Below are 12,006 nucleotides of genomic sequence, written 5' to 3'. Positions count from 1 at the left end.
AACTCAACACATTTCCCATTGGGGTGTTGCGGGGGGTGGGGAAGTCATAAATCCCGCCCCTCCCCAACAGCCCTGGGGTGCCGGCGTGGGCTGGAATTTCAGCTGGCTGATGGCATCCTGGGCGGGAAGCCCGAGGTCTGGCCCTGCCCTCTGTCTCCGGCAAAGCTGGGCGGCTGCTGCCCCTCCCCACAGGTTACCCTGGACCCTGGCAGCCAGATCCACATCAGGTCCCAAAGACAGGGTTTTGCCTTTCCACCATGAAACCCGCAGGCCCTCTCACCTCTGCGAATGGAGATGTCCCTTCTGAGCAGGGCTCTCTGTGCCTAGGAGGCTCTGGTCTGCAGCTGACCTTGAGAAGTGAGGGCATCTGGAGCAGCCAGGGAACCACAGGGTCCAGAGCAGGCTACCTGCATGGAGGCCACCATGGAGCCTGATTCAGCCACACCATCAATATTTCTTTTATGATTAACATTAAACTAAAATAGCCTCTGGATTCAGGAGGAGAGTTGGGCGGGGGTGCTGCTCCCTTTCTGTGAGCCCACAGCCACAGCTGCTCATTCATATTCTCTTCTAGCTTTCAGTCTGCTCCCTCCCACTGATGTTCCCCTCTTACAGGCAGGCCTCCTCCTACCCGAAGTTTATCTGGCTCTGCAGGGAAGCCTAGGACTCTGCCTGGGGCAGGAGGGACTTCTTAAAGGTGTTCCAGGTTGAGAGATGCAGGTCTGCAATTGGCCATGAGACCTTGAGCGGGGGCCTGGGGGAGCTGCGGCGTCCTCCTCTGCCAAGTGCCAATGCAGCGGTACCGGCTGCCTAGGGCTGCTCTGGGGACTAGATAAGCGCCGTGCGTTATATAAACCATTCAGAACATTGCCGGCACACAGCAAGCACATAGTACATCTTTTTAAAGCCTCTGAGCCTGCATTGCCCCCTCTCCAAAACGGAACAGATAACTGCTGGTGCTCATGGCTGTCGAGAGGATTAGTGAGAATCCAGGGGAAGCACCTGCTGCAAAGTGGGGCAGCTCCGGCATCTTTCTCATGGAGTCCTCGGCTTGGCCGCTTCTCTCCTCACCCATGAGGGGCTGAGCAGAGGGAAAAGGAAGGAGTGGTTGCACTCGCTGTTTTCATTGCTACCTCAGTGTCCCTGTCCTGGTGGGGCACTCCCTCACTTGCCAGCCAGGGACTGTGGCTTGCTTACGTTACTTATAGCGGGATTTCTCAGACTCATCTGTGACTCACTAGAGGGTCGTGAGGATAGAAAACCATCCCAGTGCAATACAGAGTATCATTTTGTAAATATATGTGTCTGTTGGTTACTGTTAAATATATTTCTTACTGTGCATTGAGATTAAGAAGCTGGAGACACCTGCTCCACTGTCTCTGGGCAGGGCAGAAGCAGGGGCCTGGGGACTCCCTGGTTTTGCCTTGCTCCTCCTCTGCTCCATCATAAGATTCACACTAAGTGCCTATGTGCACTGTCCTGGCATGGTTAGGCCCCAAAATGGGAGAACCCAGATCCAGCTGGAGACACATCCCTTCCTGCCGCCAACAACCCACAGAAGTGCCCCCTCCTGCCCTGTGCCCGGGAAGGCCCACACTTGACATCCAAGGTGCTGTGCCACCCAGGAGTGGCCTGCAGGCTGGAGGGTGCTGCAGGACAGGCAAGGGTACAAGGGAAGACCTCCCAGGCATGCCTCTCATCTGCACCTAGGCCTGGATGAGTTTCAGGGCTGAAGCAAGCTGTCCCTGAACCCTGCTTCTTTCCTCGTGATGCTGGACACTTAGTCAATCAGCCCAGGGGTAGAGTGAAGTCATCAGAAAAGGCTTCCCACAAAAGCAGACCATTTGGGGGTGGGGACCCTGCAACCCAGGCATTGTCTTTCTTTCCTTCCCCCAACACAACAGCCACACCCTCAGTGTGGGCCTAAGTGAAAGCCAGTGGTGGGCAGGGGCAAGGGGTGTAGGGGCACCCCAATAGCAATGGCTGCCATTTACTGAAGGAGGCCTCTGTGCCAGGCACAGCACAGATCAACTTCAATCTTTATGACTCTCCTGAAGTGTTCATATCTATAAAATGGTTCTCATTTTATAGTTAGCAAAGCTGAGGTCCAGAGCAGTTACGTCTGCACAATTAGTAAGTGCTAGAGCTGAGAATCAATCCCAGGTTGGTCTCTCTCTGCATCTTTCTATGGCTTCTGAGGGAGAGACTCATGTGTGTTACTGGGGACACAGCACTGGCACACAGGCAGGTTCTAGAGGCCAGGAGAGGGGAACTTGGTCTTGGAAGCGTTTGCAGTACACCAGCTGGAGAGGCTTGCTTTGAGGAGAAGCTGACCTCTTACAGGTACTCGCAGAGATTCCTTTCCCAGTATAACCTTAGCTGGGGCCTCCCTGGCAATCAAGGCAATAACTTGCTCATGGGGAGAGCTGCCCCTTGTTGAGGATTTTATCAGTGAGATTGCTTGATTATCAAGAGGAAAAAAATTGCAGCAGGGGAGATGTGACTTAGATTCCAAAGTCTTCTTTGGCACTCTTTAAGGGCAGGGACTAATCCTCCAGCAAAATAGGCTTAATGAACACTGGAGACTCTCGCAACTGTGTTGATCATGGCATGTGTAGCTCTGTGAGAACATCTGCAAAGTAACACGTAAACAAGGGCAAATGAGCACAGGGTAACTTGGGATCGAAGTGCTGTGGGTATGCGAAGTAAGTGGTGTAGTAAGTGGTAAAAGTTGGGTGGGGTTGACCAGGTAAGGCTTCCAAGAGCAGGCAATGTGTGATGGTCTGGGAGGGACAAGGCTTTCTTTGAGGCTGGGGCAGGCAGGGGGAGCAGCTGGCATCTGGCATCCCAGTGGCATCATTCCAGAACCAGCCAGTCCTTGGGAGCCCTACCCCAGAGACGGCTCAGTGACCTGGTACTCTGGGAATTTGCCCTGCCTCCTGGGTGGGGATTGTCCAGTCACATGCCTGTCCAGCTCAGTTGGTGCCACTGGAAAATGACATGGAAATGTGATATGGCCTTGAGCCAGGTCCTCCTCTCCAGGGTTTTGGCCCAGTTTTGGCCTGTGGCCCACCCAAGTGTCTTCTCTGTGAGATGCTGGGGAGAGAAAAGAGGGGAGTGCAACTTCTACCAAGATGGGGCTGAGGGAGATTCTGGAAAGTGGAGTGGGGAATGCTACCAAGGCCAGCTGCCTCCCCCTCAGGAGCCAGAGGCCAGTCAGGAGGTTGTGTGCCCTGTGGTCAGCCTGCCTCCAGACTTGGCTGCATCCGGGGCGGGAGCCCTGACCTGAGGCTGTGGAGAGAAACCTCAGATTCATAGAGCTCCTGGGCTGGAGGGGATTTCAGTCTCCCCAGTTTCCTTACAGAGAGGGAGGTGGGGGCCAGGAGTTTGGAGGGGAGGACAGAGCATGTGTATGTGTGTGTGTGTGTGTGTGTGTGTGTGTGTGTGTGTGTGTGTGTGTATGTATGGTGGATGGACCCATGTTATGAGGTTTTTGATTTTTGAGGAATTCCCTGAGGGTGGGGAAGGCTGGTGTCTCTCAGGCCAAGGTCTGAGGTGGGAGCAGCAGGGGCACCTGGACCCTAGGGCGGGGGTGGTGACTGCGGAGGGAGAGACAGGCAGAGCCCAGGTGGCTCCCTGTAGGAAGGGTAGGCCAGGAAGCAGGGCCGGAAAGCTGGAAGGGGTGGGACCGGGAAGCTGGAAGGGGTGGAACCTACTCGGGGAGATCCTTGGTGGGGACAAGGAGGCACATGTGTCTGGCTGCGCTGGAGCTGAAAGTCTGAGAGCAGACAGTGAGATTGGGAGCAGAGAGAGCACCCTGAGGGCAGAGCTCTGGGCCATGTGGAGGCCTCTTCCTGTAATCAGGAGGCAAAGGGAGCCCCTGGTGGTCCAGCAGGACCAGACGGCTCCTTCCCCTGGGACTGCCAGCCAGGCCTGCCATGCTGTGTTCCAGAAGCTGCAGTCTGTCCAGCCAGGCTCAGGGGAGGGTCTTTGGACCCCCAGTGGTGGATTTTGGGGTGAGTGGAGGGGATAATTTGGGGAGAGACATATCCAGGAATTGGCTGGGGAAGGAGAGGTTGAGGGTCAAGACACAGGAGAACTTGGGATTGGGGTTAACTCAAGGTCTGTGTGATCTCTACGGACACCCTGAAACAGAGAGAGCGAGAGAGCGAGAGAGTGAGAGAGCGAGAGAGAGAGAGAGAGAGAGAGAGAGAGAGAGAGAGAGAGAGAGGCATCTCCTTGGGGATTATAGGCCCTTTACAGCTGGCATTTACTTGCATGCCTGCGGCAGCCTCAGGAGTAACAGCATTTGGCCACCTGTCTCCTGCCCAACGAACTTCCCGTGCCTTAAAGCAAGGGTGTCCTGTTCAGGGTCAGCAGAAAGAGATGCAGGGGAGGGAATGGCCCCTGGCGAGGAGGAGAGCCTCCCCTCCCCTCACCCATTGTCTTTTGGTGTGAGGGGGCAGCACAGGGAGGCTACTGGGGAGCATGGAAGGGCCTGGAAGGAGGGACAGAGATGGTGAGTCACTAGCTAAAGGTCACACGTGGAAGCCGGAGGAAACTCGTGTCTGAGCCCCATGGGGACAGCTCTGTTGTTGGCTCTCCACAGCCTTCCCGTCTTCTTGTCTTGGGCTTCTTGCCCAGGCCCTGCTGTCAGTACCCGCTCCCTGAGCCAGTGCCTGGCACACACAGCCATGAGATCATGGGGTGGGGTAAATTGGCAGGACCCCAATCTCCCCTGGAGCGGCGGCAGGTGCATGCTGGAGCTCTGGGCCTGGCGCCTCTGTAATCTCCCTCCTGGCCCCTTGCAGGGACGTGGCTTCTCCAATCAGCCAGTTCTGCCTTTTCCACCTCAGTCCCTGGACTCCAATTAAGGTGGAAACTTCGCCCAATCCGTGGCATGAAGGCTTGAGATTAGACTTCAAAAAGGACTTCCTCCTCAACCTGTGGGATGTGGGATAAGGGCAGAGGGAGTTAAAATTAGGGACAAATATTAATAAGTGTATTATTCATCATCGAGAGCTTACTCTGTGCCCTGCTCTGTGCTAAGTGCTTTGCAGGCAGTTCTCATGTAATCTTCACCGTAACCTTGTAGAACACAGAAACTCAGCCTGAGCTTTTGCAGCCAGTCAGCAGAGGAGCTGGTGCTTGCCCTGAACTTCTAGCTGTGGGATAAATCTGGAGGGCACAGTGAGGCTGGCCACTGGAGGATCACATGGGCTCCCGAGTGCCCATCATCCATCATTTGGCATTCCGTTGTGAATAAGACGGGTCTGGAGGTCAAACAGGTAGGAAAGGTAAGAGCTGAGTTCATGTTCCAGAAGGCGAAAGTCAGGACGCAGAAGTGGGTGGGCCTGTTTCTGTTTGGCATCTCTTGAGTCAGAAAAGAAGCAAGCACATCAGAACTGCTGCAGCAAGAGGGAGCGAGGTGAGACAGCAAGACGTTCTGACTTCCAGGGCTGCATGTCATCGGCACGTGAGGGGTGTGTTTCCTGGAGAGGGAGAGCTGCTTACCGGGCTCAACTGGGAAGTGGGAGGATGGATGGCCCACGGTGGGGTCTCTGTTCAGGCTTGTGTGCAAGCACCTGTGTGTGCATGCCTGTGTGTGTGCCCAGATATGTGTCCACAGTCTCTAGTGAGGCATCTTCTGCCTCCACGGGCTCTGAGCTCTCCAGCAGCATCTGTTGTTGTGAGCACAGGCCCCTGAGACAGGACTGTTTCCTTTGCTGATGGTCTGGAAGGTATTTTATGCTTGGGTGCAGTGCTGTCTTGATTGGGGACCATTCTTTTTCCTCAAATGTCCTCCAATTTGGCAGACCATGTATTCCAATCTGAAAACCTCCACCCTTACTTTCAGGAATTTTTCTTTGCCCCTTCTCTAAGGACCTCCATTCCCTTTGCCTTTCCTTGAGTGTATGACTCTTTGGCCCCTGCTGCGTTCTAGCTTCCACAGGATTGGATCCACTGCAGCGAATCCACACATGCTTAGTAGCAGGGATGCAGGGGGAGAAGGGGCGCATGAGTGACTGCGTGTGGATGGGGATAGCCCTTGGGTGCTCTCTGTCAGGTGTCATGTTAGCTGCTGGCCCCGTCTGCCCTTGCTGTCCAAGCCTGTACCACGTGTCAGGGGTCTGGGGTCAGATTCTGTGTTTCAAGGTCCAATGGCAACACAAAAATTCCTGGGATGTCAGGGCCAGGTGGGACCCCAGAGGCCACCTAGGTGCATCTATCCTTCACTGATAGACAAGGCACCCCCCAGAGAGGGAAGGGCCTTCCTTGCCCAAGATCACACAGGAAGTTGAGGGGACACAGCTGGGTCTCCTGACTCCCAGTCACAGCTCTGTTCACCATGCCACATTCTCTCCCTAATTTTGACGACCCCCTCTCCCTTCCTCTCTCCCTCTCCTTGCTGTCATCTTTGTACTTTTCTCTTGCCCTCCCCTTTCAAGAACACACATTCAGAGTCTGCCCATATCTCAAGGCCTAGCCTGGCCCTCCTTCACTCTGGAACCTGCCTGATTCCTCTCCCCTAACTTCTTCCGCACCATTAGCGACATGTCCTGCTAATTCTCATTCTCTAATTGTCTGTAACACAAATTAATGCTTGATTAATTGATGCTCTAATGACCTGAGCTCTAACCAGGCTCAATTGCTTTCTAGCTGTGTGACCTTGGGCTAGTTACTTAACATTCTTAGTTCTCTGTTTTGTCATCTGTAAAGTGGGGCTGGATTTGAGCCTGAGTAAACAGCAGAAGCCAAGACTCAGAGGGGTAAACTTCAAAAACGGCAGTGTTAAAATCTAAGGTGTGATGGTGGTATGCTGGGAGCAATGGTGAGAAGGCAGGCAGGGGTCACCCGGGGGAGTCTCAGCTGTGGGGAGCTTATGTTATTGGTAATGGGGCTCCCATGAGGCTTTTTGTAAGGGAAGTAACAAACCCCTACCTAGAGCTTGAAGTGGGGTAGAAAGGGCACTGGCTTTGGAGCTGGCAGATCTGGATTGAAATTCCAGCTCTACCACTGACTAGCTGTGTGATGCTGCACACATTGCTAGATCTCTCTGAGCCTCCTTTTTCAAACTATAAATTAAGGATTATACTCACCCTATGGAATTATGGTAAGGATTAAACAAGAAAAGATCTATTAATTGCTTAGCTTGGAGTCTTGCACTTAGTAAGTACTTAATAAGGAGTAGTCGTGATTACTGGTGCTGTCGTCATCACCCAGCAGCACGCGTCTGCCTCCTGGCCTGCCTCTGTCCTGGGTCTCTCTGGGCCCTGGGTGTCAGGCTCATTCCTCGTTTCCCAACCTGGCCGCTTCCCAAGGGCAGGGCTCACATGCATCATCTTCTTGCTCTGGCTGTTTCAGGAAGTGATGGGAGTGGGAAAGACTGTTGAACGGGTGATGTCACACTTTGGGGCTTCTGGGTGGTTCTGCAGAGGCCCCAGGGACCTGTAGGCAGGTGGAGAGGGGATGGGGAAGGTCTCAGGTCCTATTGATCACCCATCGGTTGTGCAATGTCTGAAGTGATTAAGGAGCTTGGGGAGGTTGGTGTTGACAAGATGTTAAGCCAATTCTCCCAGGGATAGTCCCTGGGGCCTCAGGCACTGCGGTGGGCCTACCGCTGCTGGGGAACCCCATGGTGGGGGCAGGCCCATCCCCCAGAGAGAGAGCACAGAGGTGAAAGCTGAGGGGAACTTGACAGCTTCCCCCAGCCCCGACTGAGTGTCTCCTCGGTTCAAGCGGATGGAGTGGGGAACCAGACTACACTATCAATGAAATAATTAGAGCCTAATATTAGACAGTATTTCAGGTGTTCAGGGGTGTGCTGGGTGCAGAGGGTAATCATTTGGCAAGGTTGGCTGGGCCCCTGCCTGCAGAGAGGTTACAGTTTAGAGGGGGTTCAGACAAGCACACAGAGGATACGCACCAGGAAGGGAGGAAGCCTGGGGGCTACAGGAGCTCTGAGGGGTGCACTTGGCCTCTCTAGAATGGCCATGTGAAGTTTTGTGGGGGTGAGACATAGCTGGCCCTGCAGGCTGAACCAGGGACATGCAAGGGGTTGTGTGTTTGGAGAGCAGACCAGGGTGTTAAGATGGTCGGGTGGAGGTGGTGGTGGGGGGTGACGGTGGCTGGAGATGAAGCTAGAAAAGTACGCGGGGCTCTTGAATGCCGACATGAGGAGTGAGCTTTCTGTCCCAGGGGAAGCTGGGAGCTGTTGAAGAGTTTTAAGCAGAGAGGGATGTGGTCAGATGCAGGGGCTGCAATGCTATGGGAATGGGGAGGATTGCGGGGGGTCTGCCTTTGGGTTTCATGGAGCAGGGGAGTGATGGTGGGGGCATGCTCCTGCGGAGGGAGAAGGGGATGGGGTGTGTGGGTCTGCAGCAGGCAGTCTGAGGTGGGCCTGCCCAGGTGAGACTCCATCAGGTCAGGGTTCGGAGCCCAGGGCAGGGCTGAGGGAGGGGGAAGGGTGAGGTGGAGGGCTGGACTGGAAGACCAGGCAGGAGAACTGCGGCTTCAGCTCCGCCAGCACTTCCTTTAGGCCTCCCAGGGTGGTCTGCTCCACTGGCCCTCAGAAAGACTTGCAGCCTCGCAGAGCCTCAGTGTTCTCATCTGAAGAATACAGCAGGCAAGGCCTTTCTCCTACACACTTATTTATCTGATTAGTGAACAGTCACAGTGTCTGCATCTGGGCCCTGAGTTACGGGACACAGGAACTGGGAGAGGTAAGCCCATGACCCACCAGGCCCCCCGAAGAGCCATGCCACAGCCTGAGGTGGGCTCTCGGTGTTGACCAGCTCTTGGAGTACTTCAGGAGGAGGTGGAGGGACTGGGGAGTTCTAGGAGAGTGTCCATGATAAAGAGCTGCAAACAAGATCCCAGGTCTAAGGCCGCCTCCCCTCCTCTGTGACATGGGGTGCTCTCAGACCCTTGCAGCTCAGTGGGCTTTTGAGCCACCCCTGCATAGTGGGACCAGAGCCCTTAGGGCTGGGAGGACAGGGAATACAGGGTAGTAGTTTAGGCATAATGGGGTGAGGACCCCAGGACCCACCCAGCTCTGAAGGTCACCAGATCTTTGCATTTTACTGTTCATCTTCTGCCTCTGCAGAGCCTTGAATGGGAAGAAATGGGTTCCATGTGCAGCAGGCCAGGAGAGATTTAGGCAACAAGAACTTCCAGTTCTGTCTCAGGGTTCCCAGCTTTCTCCATGTCCTGAGGGAGCCGCTGAGCCTGTGGGAGATGAGGGGTGCCCATTCCCCAGTCTCAGCCTCCCCCACCTGCTCTCCTGGGATACATTTGTCTGCCACTTGCATCTGGCTGGAAGCTGTCCCCATGTGGGTGTTAGGCAGGTGGCAGGTGCTAGAGGAGAGTGCACCACCCCATTGCCTCCCCCTCTGGGGATCACTGTGAGTTGGGGTAAGAGGAGGGTGTTCCAGCCAGCCCCAGGAGAGGGGAAAGCAGCCCCCGTCTGCCCTGGTGGATCTCTGCTCCTGGAAAAGGTGCTCTAGCAGGCTCATCTATGTGAGTCACTGCCTTCCATGTGGGGTAAGTTGAGCCCTGCCTTTTGGATGTCAAAACCCAGGGATGCTAAGATCCTGGGTCTGGAGAAGGGAAGGGGCACAGTGCAGCAGAGCCTTGGCCTGTCTTTCCTGACGGGGGATGGAGCTGGCAGGACAGGGAGGCTAGGTGGCTGGTGGTGCAGGACATGCCCATCCCTCTACCTCCTACCTCACACCCCTGAACTGCTCTGTTTGCACCTGGCCCCTCTTCTCTCCTCACTTTTTCTTCTCTTCTTCTCTTCTCTCTCACTCCCCTCCTGTCCTCAACCTTTTCGTCTCCCTCCCCACAGTCCTTCCCTCTGTCTCCTTTATTTCTTCCTTAACCCCCTGCCCTTCCATTTCCCATCTCGTCCTCCACCCTCCGGTTCTATTCCATCCACTTACCCCACCACAGACCCACCTCCCTGAGTTCAAGCTGCCCATTCTTTCTTCTTGCAGCCCCTGCCCATCTGAGGAGCAGAGTTCATCCCATACCCTGCAGGGAGTCCAGTGCTACCACGATGCCCCTCTCTTCCCTCCTTGAGGCTGGCTGGGTCCAGCCTGAGCTGTGCCGCCTGTTGGCTCAGGCCAGTGGGATTGCGCCTCAGGCAGGCTCCTGCCCTTCCAAACCCAGGGCTTGGCTGCAGACCCGACAGTGGCTCCCAGAGGTGAGACTGGGGATTGCAGCATCCTGCCAGCTGCAGTTCCCTGCCTGCTGTACTCTCACTCCTGATGTCCTGAATGTCCCACTTGTATGTCTACTGGTGGGCATGAGCATGTGAACGCTGTGTGGACACCTGGGCATAGTCTGTTGTTCATGCATGCACGTGTGTGTCTGGGGGTGTGCATGATTTGAGTGTGTACCTCCTGCCTTGAGTGCGCACCACCCCTGGGAACTGCGGTGTATGTGTGAGTGCTGAGTGCACATGGGTGTGCAGGTGTGTGATGGAATTCAGGCTCCTGCAGACTTTGCATATTTGTGAGTGTGTACATTTGGGAGCATGTGCAATAGCACAAAGTCATGTGTTTTCCTGCATACTTGGAGAAGCTTAAGTGCCCTGCCAAGTGTGTGCTTGTCTGTGCCTGGGGACACCAGTGAGCATGGGAATAGCATGAAGCCACGTGGACATGTGTGAGGTGGGAGGGGGCTGTGGGCACTTGCACAAGGCTGCTTGTAGCATGCACCTGTGTGCCCCAGAAAGACTATCTGCCTGTGTGAGTTATGTGCACACGTGTATTCACTGCATGTGTGAGGGATATGAGACCACCCTCGCCCCCAAAAGGTCTGTGGTGCCCTAAAGGCACGTGTGAGCAGTGAGCAGGGCCTGAGGGAAGCTGTCTGTGTCTACATGAGGAGATGCATCCTCCCAGGCCCAGGTTGTGGCTGTGCTGAAAGGGGACATATTTAGTAATTTATGAGCTTTTAAGGAAAAGCCTCAGCCCCCATTCAGGCCCCAGACACAGTGACCTCCTGCCCCCCGCTGCCACCTCACTCAGGCCTGACATCAGCCAGGCACCTGAAACCATAGGAATGAGAGGTGATCTCATTGCCACTGCCACCTCACCTGCTTACCCACTGTAGGGCTGATGCCAGGGGATAGCAAGGATGCCTCCTGAAGCACCTGCTGGGTGCAGGAGTGTGCTGCCAGGACCATGCTGCAGTCCAGGCCACAGACCCTCTGCAGCCACCGAGGCCACACTAGCCCCACCCCCTGGCTCAGAGAGGGTTGCAGAGAGTAGGGATACCTGTTTCTGCCTTGGTGGACTTGGGGTCCGAGTGCCCCCTTTCCCAGCCAAGCCTGGCTCCTTCAGGAGAGCTAGTGGGCCTCCCGAAGTCTGCCCTCTGGGATCGACTGGCCATGAAGCAGAAGGGAGAAAGCCCTTGAAAAATGTGGGTTGGAGGAATGAATGAAGAAACAGTGAGGCTGGGTGAGGTAGCTCACATCTGTAATCTCAGAGCTTTGGGAAGCTGAGGCAGGAAGATTGCTTGAGTTCAGGAGTTGGAGACCAGCCTTGGCAACATAGTGAGACCCTGTTTCTACACTTTTGTTTTTTGAGACAGAGTCTCACTCTGTCACTGAGGCTGGAGTGCAGTGGCACGATCTCGGCCCACTGCAACCTCTGCCTCCTGGGTTCAAGTGATTCTCATGCCTCAGCTCCCAAGTAGCTGGGATTATGGGATTGTGCCACCACACCCAGCTGATTTTTTGTATTTTTTAGTAGGAATGGGGTTTCACCATGTTGGCCAGGCTAGTCTACAACTCCTGATCTCAAGTGATCCACCTGCCTCAGCCTCCCAAAGTGCTGGGATTACAGGTGTGAGCCACCGCGCCTTGCCCAATCTTTATTTTATTTTTTTTATTTAAAAAAGAAACTGCGGTTCCCAGGGGTGGTGCTGGCTGGCCCCAGAGAGTGCACTGAGGGTGAGTGGATGGCTGTGCTCAGTGCTATGAGATTGGCCTTTGAATTC

At 54.9% G+C, this 12,006-nt stretch overlaps 1 non-coding gene across 1 annotated transcript; it reads right to left on the bottom strand.

Annotated features, from left to right (window-relative positions):
* Positions 1 to 1,284: 1,284 nt before the first annotated feature.
* On the bottom strand, positions 1,285 to 10,099 carry LOC104670645. Its single transcript, XR_004059554.1, has 3 exons — positions 10,032 to 10,099; positions 9,050 to 9,228; positions 1,285 to 2,632 (listed from the first exon to the last, which is right to left on the bottom strand). It is a non-coding gene; the product is annotated as an uncharacterized LOC104670645 (transcript).
* Positions 10,100 to 12,006: the final 1,907 nt, after the last annotated feature.

The sequence above is a fragment of the Rhinopithecus roxellana genome, chromosome 10 (genome assembly GCF_007565055.1).
Source record: "Rhinopithecus roxellana isolate Shanxi Qingling chromosome 10, ASM756505v1, whole genome shotgun sequence".
NCBI lineage: Eukaryota > Metazoa > Chordata > Mammalia > Primates > Cercopithecidae > Rhinopithecus > Rhinopithecus roxellana.
This window is presented reverse-complemented; position numbering and strand designations above follow the sequence as displayed.